Below are 10,519 nucleotides of genomic sequence, written 5' to 3'. Positions count from 1 at the left end.
AATCAATGCACATCCTCATAGTGCAATCCTTCTTCTTCACAAATAGAACCAGTACACCCCAAGGCGACACACTAGGCCAAATGAACCCCTTATTAAGGAGTTCCTGAAGCTGCTCATTTAACTCCTTCAACTTTCTTGGCGCCATATGATACGGAGGAATAGAAATGGGCTAAGTGCCCGGTACCAGTTCAATACCAAAATTAATATCCCTGTCTGATGGCATGCCCGGTAAGTCTGTAGGAAACACATCAGGAAAATCCCTCACAACTGGAACAGAATCAATACTGGGAGTCTATGCACTGACATCCCTCACAAAGGCTAGATACAAAAGGCAACCCTTCCCAACCATACGTTGGGCCTTCAAGAACAAAATTACCTTATTGGGAACATAATCAGTCAAACCTCGCCACTCAATCCGTGGCACACCCGGTATAGCCAATGTGACTGTCTTAGCATGGCAGCCCAGAATAGCACGACACAGAAATGGCCAATTCATGCCCAAAATGACATCGAAATCCGCCATACACAATAATAGAAGATCCACTCGGGTATCCAGACCCCCAATAGTCACCACACATGACCGGTACATACGATCTACAACAACAGTATCGCCCACCAGGGTAGATACATGAACAGATGAAACAAGAGGCTCACGGGGCGTACCTACATAACGAGCAAAGTATGATGACACATAAGAAAAGGTGGAATCGGGATCAAATAATATAGAGGCATATCTGTGGTAGACTAAAATAATACATGTAATGACGGCATCGGAAGTAATAGCATCAGGTCTAGCTAGAAGTGCATAGAAATGGGCCTGATCGCCACCTGATCGACCTCCCCCTCTGGGGCGACCCCTAGCTGACGGACCTCCACCCCTAGTTCTCGGGCATGACTTGCCCTGTGTAATGTAACATGACTTATATAAATCGTTGGTTTTGGTTTTCAGGATAATCGGAATAAACTTGGAAGAACAGTTCCCAGTTTGAATTTTGAGATTTGAAAGGATTGACCAATATTTGACTTGTTTGTATCTGATATAGAGGTCGGAATGGAATTTCGAGAGTTTCAGTAGCTTCGTTGTGTCATTTGGGATGTGTGTGTTAAATTTTAGGTCATTCGGACGTGGTTTGGTTGGGTTTTTGATCTAAAGTGTAATCTAGAAGATTTTGGGATTCTTAGGCTTGAATCCGATGCAAATTTGGCATTTTGATGCTGTTTGGTGTGTTTCGAAGGTTGGAAAAAGTTTGAATGATGTTATGGGATATGTTGGCATGTTTGGTTGAGGTCCCGAGGGCCTCAGGGTGATTTCAGATGGTTAGCGGAGAAATTTGGAATTGTGTTGCAGCAACTGATATTGCTGCTTCTGGTATTTTCGCACCTGTGGTTTGGGGACCACAGGTGCGGCACCGTATATACGTTGGAATGGCCATAGAAACGGATGAGGAGGAATTTTGCAGGGACCGCAAAAGCAGTCAGGATAGCCGCATCTGCGGAGTCGCAGATGCGGAGTTTGTATCGTAGATGCGGACTATGGTCCCTTAAGTGATCTCCGTAGATGCGGAGGGTTGACCGAAAATGCGGTACCACAGATGCGGTTAAAATGCCATAGATGCGTAAAGGTCTAGGCAGAACATATAAGTCATTTTATTTCGCGAGTTTGAGTTATTCCACCATTTTTTACTTCGGCTTGAGAGCTTTTGGACGATTTGGAAGAAGGATTTCAAGGGAACCTTGTTAAGGTAAGGATTTTGGACCTAAAACACATTTATATGGTATTATTTCATAGATTAAGGGTGAAATTAAATGAATTATAGGGCTAAAAATGGAGGATTTGGGTTTGAGTTAAGAGGCCTTAAATTGAGGATTTGAGGGGTCATTTGAACTCCGATTTTGGTATTCTTGATATGCATAGACTCCTGGAAATATAAGGAATCTATTGATATAAAAAATTTGAGTTTCGATAAGTGGTCCCGGGGCTCGAGTTTTGGTAATTTTGGGATTTGTGCCCTTTGTTGATTGTTTTCGCTTGGCTTTGTTCCCTTAGCATATTTTGACGTACTCGTTCTAATTTTTGATAGATTTGATGCGCATAGAGGCTGATTCGAGGGGCAAAGGTGTCGCGAGCTAGAGATTTAGCCGATTCGAGGTGAGTAATGATTGTAAATGATGCTTTGATGGTTTGAAACCCCGGATTGCACATCGTAGTGCTATATTGAAGTGAGGCACATGCTTGACGACGAGCGTGAGGTCGTGTACTATTGAAGATTGTTACTTGGTCCATCCCGATTGATGATTTTACCGCGTATTTGACTGAAAACTAATTGCTATCATCATTATTTGGGATGAATGCCATATTTGGGCCTAGTGCCAGCTATTTGAACCCTTCGGGGATTGTTGTTGATATTTCCTCACTATTTTGATTTTATACTTGAACTTAGTCATGTTATTTTCCACTGTTTTCAAAACTCAGCCAAGTTTATTTTGCTTTAACACTTGAAATGATATTTCAAATAACATTTTTGGCTGAGCATCATGTTTTATTATTGCCTGAGTGGCTTATGTGATTTTTGACTAAGTAAGGCCTAGGGCCTATATTGTGAGGATACTTTTGGATTGGGCTGCACGTTGCAGTAGTGAGATACTAATTTGATTATGAGGCCGAGGTCCTAGATTTGATGCCACGAGATGGCTTGATATTGCGCTTTGGGCGTAATGGGCCCCTCCGGAGTCTGTACACCCCTAGTGAGCGTGATACCCATTGTGATGTGAGATTGATCCCGGAGGGGTTGGTATTGTTCTGAGATTAAGCCCGAGGGGCTGGTACTGTTCTGAGACATTGTCCAAGGAGTAGATTTGATGACATTGTGCTCGAGGGGAGAACCTTATGTGTTTATCTTTTCTTATTTGCCTGCCATTCACCTGTTTAAATTGGGTATTTGTACCCGAGGGGCGGATTTTTGTGCTTATCTGCACTAATTGTTTTGCATTCATTTGCATAACTGTTGAAAAATTTTCAAATAAGTTTCAAACTGAGCTAAGATGTTTTAAGAGATTTTACAGCTTCACTGCTTTCTTACTGGATTTGAACTGCTTCTATACAGCATCTTGATATGCTTTACGTGATTTCTTACCATTCAGACTTTAGTTATGATTATTACTCACTGAGTTGGAGTACTCACTTTATTCCCTGCACCTTGTGTGCAGATTCAGGTATTTCTGAACACGGTAGTGGGTATTGGCTGGTCGGATGCAGAATCATCAGAGTTTAGCAGGGTAGTTGTCGACGTTTGTAGCAATGCTTTTCTCTCTCTTCATTTCATTAGTCTGTATTTGTACACTTCAGACTTTCAGTTGTATTTATACCCTAGTAGATGCTCGTGACTTGTGACACCCCGGTTAGGGCTATGTTGGGTTGTATTTCTGCTATCTATTATCATTAAATCATGTTTAGACTGCTTTTATATTGTTAAACTATTTTAAAAAGTGAATTGGGTTTAATTGGCTGGCCTTGTCTTTGCGAGAGGCGCCATCACGACCGGGTTCGATATTAGGGTCGTGACAAGTTTGTATCAGAGCCTAGGTTACATAGGTCTTACGAGTCATGAATGGGTTTAGTAAAGTCTCGCGGATTGGTATAGAGACGTCTGTATTTATCCTCGAGACGCTGCAAAACCTTTAGGAAAACTTCACATTTTTGAATTCTAATCGTGCGTCCTTGATTCAGCTTGAAAAGTAGCTCTTGAATTCCTTCCATGCATTCGTATGCGCACATGAGCGCTTAGTATCAGATGTGCCTTGATGGCTTGTGATTCCTTGATCGAGGGGCGAGATGTGATCTCTGTGAGTTGATGTTGGGCTAGTCTAGAGGACTTGAGGCCGGATCTTTGCCTATATCTTGAGCACCAAGGTGCTAATTATGTGAACAAGTGTTTTTGAACTCATATGTTCGGTAGTGTCCCTACTAGTGGGAGTGACGGTTAGATAACTATGTGATGAGTATGCTAGTACTACGAGATGAATCCATATGATTTGGAGACGACGAGAAGGGTCTGCTAGAGGATAGAAAAAAATTAGGTGCTTGAATTCCATCTTGATTCGAGGTATAGCCCCGAGTTATGGGCATGTGAAGGATCTTTTCATGTTTCCCAGTTGTGAGTTAAGTAAATTTCATGTTGCGGTATGAGTTCAGACTCAGGAAGACTAAGTGACTGCGCATAGTTTATGACGGTGGAAGGTATACAGAAATGTTAGTTAGAGGCAAAGCAGGTGGGTTGTCTCCTGCGAAGTGTTTTGAGATTGTGTGATCCTTATGTGTCTGTTAGAAGATCTCATATGCGAGTGAAAGATATGTGTTGCAATTTAAATTGGGTCGCTTAGAGAGTGGGTGTAACTGTTGTGAGAGTGGAATGCAAGATTTGCAGAAGAGTTAAAATTCTAGATGATTTGTGTTTTCACAAGCTTATAAAAGATTTGAGTTTAATTTCACTATGGTATCATGGCATCAATAGAGTATAATCGTTATGAGTTATTGAGTGTGTGTTGATCTATGGCTTCGAGCCAAGTGGGGGAGTCTGCTATTGATTAGGCGATTGTATGGTTAGGTGCTATGATGAATCAGTTATGGCTTGTAGAAATTGAGACCGAGGATGGCTCGAGTAAAGGAAAATTTTGACATAGGTTATATTATGCTACATAGGGTATGAGAATCACGGAATGTCTTGAGTTGTTGGTAATAGATGCACGGTGCATAGAACAGGAAGTGGCCTGGTTGTTCTAAGATGAGGTTACACTCAGCGGTGTCAGAGTGCTATTGAGGCACGGGTGGTTCTGTTCGTTTGGTCTGGCTAATTGCAATTTGAATAGAGTGAATGACTCTCGAGAATGGTTCTAATGTGTTCAAGATTCTACATGTAAAATAGGGAATTTTAAGGTTGTATATTTGGTTAGAAATTGAGTTTTCATTGGAAGATGTCAAGACTTGTGGTATTTTCTATATTAATTATGGGATTCTATGTATCAGTATCAGGAAGGTAAAGGTAACAGATTTAGATTCGCAAGAATTTTTCTCAGAGTAAAGTATTTTGAATGTGGTGCTTTTAGGAATATTTAAGAGAGTATTCCGCGGCTTATGAGTCTTGGACGGTGTGGTTTTGTGTGTGGGTCTCTCTTGGTGAGTCTGGGTTGAGGAATTGTGGCGTTGTAGCAAGAAGAAGTGCCAAGATGATGGTATATCAGAGGGAAACTCGGATATATGGGATAGCGTAGTAGTAGGACAAATTGGTATGGTAAGGATATGATTAGTTCCTTGGGTGTTTACGAGGTAACGAGTCTCTGGAGGTGTTTCTCGGCAATTCTTTTTGGTTTTAGTGACATGCTTAGGTCGGTTGAGTTAGAAGGATTCAGTCCTGATGAGTTAGTGTTGTGCAAAAGGGATTCGGGGAGTTCTAGATGGTTTCCACCACAGTTAGAGAGGTATATTTTTCCTATTGGCGTGAGGAGTATGGGATGTATAGTGGTTCTCTTCTAGATGGGATCAGTGGGAAGTTCTTGGCTAGTGGAATGCATAGTTGCTTGTGGTTCGGAAGAGATATGAAGTTCTCATGGTTATCCTATGATAGTACGGGTTATGTTGTATGTTGTGAAGGATTGAGAATCGCGTGTGTAAGTTTGTGGTTCGATTTTGAAAGGAAGGTCACAACTCTTAGGCGGCGGGCAGTTTCAGACAATTAGAGGAACGAGCTTCAGATAATTAGAAAAAGGGTCTTCGGATGATTAAGGAAATGGTATTGATAATTTGGGGTGATTTGACAAGGGCATATGTTTCAAAAAGGGCAATGTGATTAAGTTGATGATACTTCGGTAGTATTGCAGCATTTTCTTGTTAGATCGACTGTTGATATTCGAGTTTGCTTAGTGGCACAGAGGAATTCGAGATTATCTCTCGTGGAATGGTTGGGTATTTGAGGTGTGGTATGCATTCGAACGGTGGGACTGGGACCAGATATGTTGCTTCATGGACCATATGGAGTTGGAGACAAGAAGTGCCCATATTCAGGTTATGTGGTGGTTGTGAGTCGTGTGTATCGACACTGTTTAGTGACTATCGGGATTTGGAGACCCGAGTAGATCTTTTGTTACTTGGTATGTTAGATTTTGGATGTGATATTGGGTCCAGATTGTTTGTCTTTGTGTGGTGTCATTCTAGACTATTGCGCTAAGGTGATGGAGCAGTGTTGGATAGGATCGCACATCGCACCGAAGTTATGTGGAGGTATGACCTTGCGGGTTAGATTCGTGTGTTCTGTTCCTATGATGTGAGACGGGTTCTCAGCCTTGTGTTGTGGTGGTTCTGGTGAGCTTGAGGAACAGCTCTTTGAGTTATTTTCATGATTTGAGTATGTTTGAACTATTGCGTATTGGTACATGTATCGTGCAAGTTGTGGCTTAGGCCTGTATTGATGTGTCATGTCACCAGAGTAATGTGTTGGATTAGAGGAGATCATTGGGATCATTAATAAATACGAACGAATGTGATTTCAACATGTTGGAAGGATAGTATCGAGCTTCAGTTCAGAAATTTGCTGTGGTATTTGCCAAGGAAGAAGTGGCTTCATGAATGGTTGATCTGGGAAATAGTTATGGCTTGTCGCGTGTCTTAGTGATCATTGGCAGTATATGAAAGTGTTGGAATGAGACTTTAGTTGATAAGAGTTTTTCTATCGGTAAGCGGATGTTGTGTGCAGCTGATGTGGTTAGAACTTATCACTACAAGTGTTGAGTTATGTGGTATATCATGTGATTGCACCGAATATAGCATGTATGGTTTGTTACAGCTTGTTCGGACTTATTCGCAGTATAAATGTGAGATTCTGATCGTGTTGATGATTTTAGAAGTGGAAATGTGGTTCTATGGTTTATGGACTAGGATGGATTGTGAAATTTCAGTTATATTATGTTATCGAACCTATGTGAGATAGGGTGACGTGCGATTACCCCTGGGTATGTGCATGGTGAGGCTATTCAGCAATTGGTTGGCTTTTGGAACAACTCTGGACACGTTTGAGGACGAACGTATGTTTAAGTAGGGGGGATGTAACAACCCGACCGGTCATTTTGAGCTTTTGCATTTCGCTCGCCAGTTCTCGGGCATGACTTGCCCCGTGTAATGTAATATGACTTATGTAAATCGTTGGTTTTGGTTTTCAGGATAATCGGAATAAACTTGGAAGAACAGTTCCTAGTTTGAAGCTTGAGATTTGAAAGGTTTGACCAATATTTAACTTGTTTGTATGTGATCTCGGATTGGAATTTTCTGATTTGGTTAGCTCCATTAGGTGATTTGGGACTTAGAAGCGTGATCGGAATGCATTTTGGAAGTCCGTAGAAGGTTTAGGCTTGAATTGGCGAAATTGAGATTTCGGCATTTTCCTGTTGATAGGTGAGATTTTGATATAGAGTTCGAAATGGAATTTCGAGAGTTGCAGTAGCTTCGTTGTGTCATTTGGGATGTGTGTGTAAAATTTCAGGTCATTCGGACGTGGTTTGGTTGGGTTTTTTATCTAAAGCATAATCTAGAAGATTTTGGGATTCTTAGGCTTGAATCCGATGCAAATTTGGCATTTGATGTTGTTTGGTGTGTTCCGAAGGTTGGAACAAGTTTGAATGATGTTACGGGATATGTTGTCATGTTTGGTTGAGGTCCCGAGGGCTTCGGGGTGATTTCGGATGGTTAGCGGAGAAATTTGGAATTGTGTTGTAGCAGCTGATATTGCTGCTTCTGGTATTTTTGCACCTGCGGTTTGGGGACCGCAGGTGCGGCACCGCATATGCGTTGGAATGGCCGTATAAGTGGACGAGGAGGAATTTGGCAGGGACCGCAGAAGCGGTCAGGATAGCCGCATCTGTGGAGTCGCAAATGCGGATTATGGTCCCATAAGTGATTTCCACAGATGCGGAGGGTAGACCGCAGATGCAGAAAGGCCTGGGCAGAACATATAAGTCATTTTATTTCGAGAGTTTGAGTTATTCACCATTTTTTACTTCGGCTTGAGAGCTTTTGGAAGAGGGATTTCAAGGGAACCTTGTTAAGGTAAGGATTTTGGACCTAAAACACATTTCTATGGTAGTATTTCATATATTAAGGGTGAAATTAAATGAATTAAAGGGCTAAAAATGGAGGATTAGGGCTTGAGTTAAGAGGCCTTATGAGGGGTCATTTGAACTCCGATTTTGGTATTCTTGAATTGCATAGACTCGTGGGAAGATAAGGAATCTATTGATATAAAATATTTCGAGTTTCGAGAAGTGGGCCGGGGGTTCGAGTTTTGGTAATTTCGGGATGTGCCCTTTGTTGATTGTTTTCGCTTGGGCTTTGTTCCCTTAGCATATTTTGACATACTCGTTCTGATTTTGGATAGATTCGACGTGCATGGAGGCTGATTCAAAGGGCAAAGGCGTCACGAGCTAGAGATTTAGCCGGTTCGAGGTGAGTAATGATTGTAAATGATGCTCTGAAGGTTTGAAACCCCGGATTGCACATCGTAGTGCTATATTAAGGTGAGGCACACGCTTAAAGATGAGTGTGGAGTCGTGTACTATTGGGGATTGTGACTTGGTCCATCCCGATTGATGATTTTGCCGCGTATTTGACTGAAAACTAATTGCTATCATCATTATTTGGGATGAATGCCATATTTGGGCCTAGTGCCAGCTATTTGAACCCTTCGGGGATTGTTGTTGATATTTCCTCACTGTTTTAATTTTATACTTGAACTCAGTCATGTTATTTTCCACTATTTTCAAAACTCAACCAAGTTTATTTTGCTTTAACACTTGAAATTATATTTCAAATAACATTTTGGGCTGAGCATCATGTTTTACTATTGTCCGAGTGGCTTATATGATTTTTGACTGAGTAAGGCTGAGGGCCTGTATTGTGAGGATACTTTTGTATCGGGCTGCACGCCGCAGTAGTGAGATACTAATTTGATTATGAGGCCAAGGGCCTGAGATATGTACGGCACGAGGTGACTTGTTGATTGATATGAGGCCGAGGGCCTAGATTTGATGCCACGAGATGGCTTGATATTGCGCTTGGGCCGAAGGGGCCCCTCCGGAGTCTGTACACCCCCAATGAGCGCGAGTATCCATTATGATGTGATATTAAGCCCAAGGGGCTGGTATTGTTCTGAGATTGAGCCCGAGGGGCTGGTACTGTTCTGAGACATTACCCGAGGGGCAGATTTGATGACATTGTGCCCGAGGGGAGAACCTTATGTGCTTATCTTTTCTTATTTGCCTGCCATTTACCTGTTTAAATTGTGTATATGTGCCTAAGAGGCGGATTTCTGTGCTTATCTACACTAATTGTTTTGTATTCCTTTGCATAACTGTTGAAAAAGTCATTTTCGAAGAAGTTTCAAACTGAGCCAAGATGTTTTAAGAGATTTTACAGCTTCACTGCTTTCTTACTGGATTTGAACTACTTCTATACAGCATCCTGATATGCTTTACGTGATTTCTTACCTTACAGACTTTAGTTATGATTATTACTCACTGAGTTGGAGTACTCACTTTACTCCCTGCACTTTTGTGCAGATTCAGGTATTTCTGAACCCGGTAGCGGGTATTGGCTAGTCGGATGCAAAATCATCGGAGTTTAGCAGGGTAGTTGCCGACATTCGCAGCACCGCTTTTCTCTCTCTTTATTTCATTAGTCGGTATTTGTACACTTCAGACTTTCAGTTGTATTTATACCCTAGTAGATGCTCGTGACTTGTGACACCCCGGTTAGGGCTGTGTTGGGTTGTATTTCTGCTATCTATTATCATTAAATCATGTTTAGACTGTTTTTATCTTGTTAAACTGTTTTAAAAAGTGAATTAGGTTTAATTGGTTGGCCTTATCTTCGCGAGAGGCGCCATCACGATCAGGTTCGGGATTAGGGTCGTGACATCTGACTCCTCTACTGAGATGAACCCGCAAAACAACGAGGACACTACCTCCACATATGAACCATCTCTCTACACTCATAGCAACTCCCGGGTGCTGGAGACGGGTACTGAAGGGAACCCCTAGCACCGGAATGGCTAGCAGATTCACCTGGCATAGAAGAGCCCTGAACTGATAGAGCACGGGACGAACTCTGAGCTGGAAGGACACTAAGTGATGACTGGCCCTGATGAGAACTGTGAGAACCATGACCCGATGACGCCCCACGATAACCTAGGCGAGCTGGCTGAGCATGCCTGAACGGACGGCCTCTACCGTGCTGAAACTAACCTCTCGAAGGAGCACCACCATAACTACCAGATCATCGAGGCCTCTTGGCCTCCCTCTCCTCTCGCTCCTGGCGACAAACTGACTCAATCTCACTAGCAATGTCTAAAACCTCCTCAAAAGTCACACCAATCACCCTCTCCCTGGTCATGAGAATACGAAGCTGATAAGTGAGGCCATCAACAAACCTCCTAATACTCTCTCTATCTGTCTGAACCAAAAAAATTGCATGACGAGC

Source organism: Nicotiana sylvestris, chromosome 10 (genome assembly GCF_000393655.2).
Source record: "Nicotiana sylvestris chromosome 10, ASM39365v2, whole genome shotgun sequence".
Classification (NCBI taxonomy): domain Eukaryota; kingdom Viridiplantae; phylum Streptophyta; class Magnoliopsida; order Solanales; family Solanaceae; genus Nicotiana; species Nicotiana sylvestris.
Note: the sequence above shows the minus strand (reverse complement) of the source record.